The sequence below is a fragment of the Miscanthus floridulus genome, chromosome 9, assembly GCF_019320115.1.
Source record: "Miscanthus floridulus cultivar M001 chromosome 9, ASM1932011v1, whole genome shotgun sequence".
Lineage (NCBI taxonomy): Eukaryota > Viridiplantae > Streptophyta > Magnoliopsida > Poales > Poaceae > Miscanthus > Miscanthus floridulus.
In genome coordinates, this window is record NC_089588.1 from 67,537,546 (window position 1) to 67,539,659 (window position 2,114).

Below are 2,114 nucleotides of genomic sequence, written 5' to 3' on the forward strand. Positions count from 1 at the left end.
GAGGAAGCATGAAAGGATAAACAAGAATCATCCAACAAAGGTGAAAAACTTTTAATGGTGAACAAGAGAACGTTAAGTTTTTTATTCTTTTTTTATGCAAGGTAACGGAAAGCGGTGAGAGTACAAGATACATGTTACCTTGTGGAGGTCCTCCCCCAAGCTAGCTCAAAGTCTAAGGTTCAGGGTTGTACCTCCATGCTTCTTGGCTTCTTCTGCATGGTTAGGATATGGTAGGTCATGAGTGGACTTACCATCCCTCGTGATCACCGCATTGACATTTTCAAATGAATTTTCAGGTTGCCCCGAGGTCTTTTCAAAATTATATGCAGGAATTGAAACAACAATTTGCGCTAGTTGGGTTTCAAACTTTTTACTAAGGCTTAATTGATTTGTGAAAGAAGAGGTTAAGCCTTCTAAGTTTGAATTAATGTTTTCCAAAATTTTATTATTAGAGGCAAGATTTATAATTAGATTTTGGTTTATTTGAGCTTGCTCTAATGCAAGATTTGTTAGGGATGGCTGATTTGCAAAATTTGAATAAGCATAGTTACCTTCCTAACTTTGTGGGTGCGACTAATTCCACCCTAGACCTCCTTGTGGACGTAACCTATTGTTGTTGTTCAGCGCAGCTTCATGGGTCTCGAGGTAGTCATTCCCTGAGTGTCTGAAGTTTCCACACACTTTGCATGGTATATGCGAGTAGAGTGATTGGATGGTACCATAGGTTGCTCCTTTTTTGTCCAAGCGTTTTATTAAGAGAACCAATTTTGCGGCCAGCATATCCGTCTCCTCCATGGTATGGATGCTGTCTTTTTGGGTTTAGAGTCTGTCTTCACTCTAGTCCTAGTTGGAGACCATTTCTGAATGAGAGTCGTAGCTCCACTGTCTGTGAGTGAGAAGAAGGCGCCTCCGGCAGCAGCATCTATGTGGGCTCTGGATGTGCAAGTTAGCCCATTATAGAAGTTTTGAAGATTCAACCAGTTTTCCATTCCATGGTGTGGGCAGGCAAGGATATATTCTTGTAACCTCTCCCACGCTTTTGGGATGGATTCTAATGTTGTTTACTAGAAGTTGGAAATTCTTCCACGAAGGGTATTGGTTTTGCTCATCAGGAAGAACTTCGCAAGGAACACCATGGAACACTTGTTCCATGTGTTAATAACTTCATAGTCTTTGTAGAACCACTGTTTCGCCCTCCCCAAGAGGGAGAACGGGAACAAGTGGAGTCTGATTATCTCTGATGCGACATCGTCCGATGCGACATTGTTCATGACAACGGTGTCGCATAGCTCTAGGAAGTGTTGGAGATGTGTGTTAGCATCCTCACTAGGCAAACCACAGAAAGGGTTGGCCTACACCATTGTGATCAGCCTGGGCATAAGTTCAAAGCTTCCGTTGCCCATGTTGATAGTGGACCCAATGGGCACATTGGCAATAGCGGGGATGGAGTACTCATGGAGTGGCTTTTGGGCCATAGCGGTAGTAGCGAATGGTGCGGGGGTGACTGGTTCATTTATTGGTGTAGTGGTAGAAGAAGAAATAGTACGAGACCTGTTCTTCCTTAGGAGTGCCTCTGGATTTTTGGTGAAGTTTATCGTCGAATCGAACTAGTCTAACACTATGCTGTTTTCATCCACAACAGGAGAAAACAAGCAAAGTTGTCCTTGTATGAGCAATGGCTACTACACATGCATATTATCATGAATATGTCCTAATAGATTCTTTTAACCAGTGCCTTCCCCGGCAACGGCTCTAGAAATGATTGTTCGCATTTCTTAGCGTCACCACCAAGACTTGTGTTTCCTAGTGATGGCACCATGAAATACCTTGATGATATTTCTGAACGCATACAGAAATGTTACACAAGCACATGGATATATCATTGTAGCATTTCAACCATAAGTATTCAGGTATCGTTCATCTATATTTTCTCAATGGAAGGCATGATATAAAAGTCTCTAGTAGGGACGTGGTCAAGATAACATGACTATATAATAGACCAAAGTTCATAACATGGGTAAGCCAGTATAAATATTGGATAGTGTGACAGACACACTCAAGCCAATCTCAAGGATAAAGATAAAAGAAAGAATAAAGAATAAAAGAATATACCT

General features: G+C 41.6%; 1 non-coding gene across 1 annotated transcript; it reads left to right on the plus strand.

Moving 5' to 3' along the window:
• The first annotated feature begins 987 nt into the window (after window positions 1-987).
• LOC136484498 (small nucleolar RNA R71) lies at window positions 988-1,094 on the plus strand. The gene has a single exon (XR_010766019.1). It is a non-coding gene; the product is annotated as a small nucleolar RNA R71 (small nucleolar RNA).
• Window positions 1,095-2,114: the final 1,020 nt, after the last annotated feature.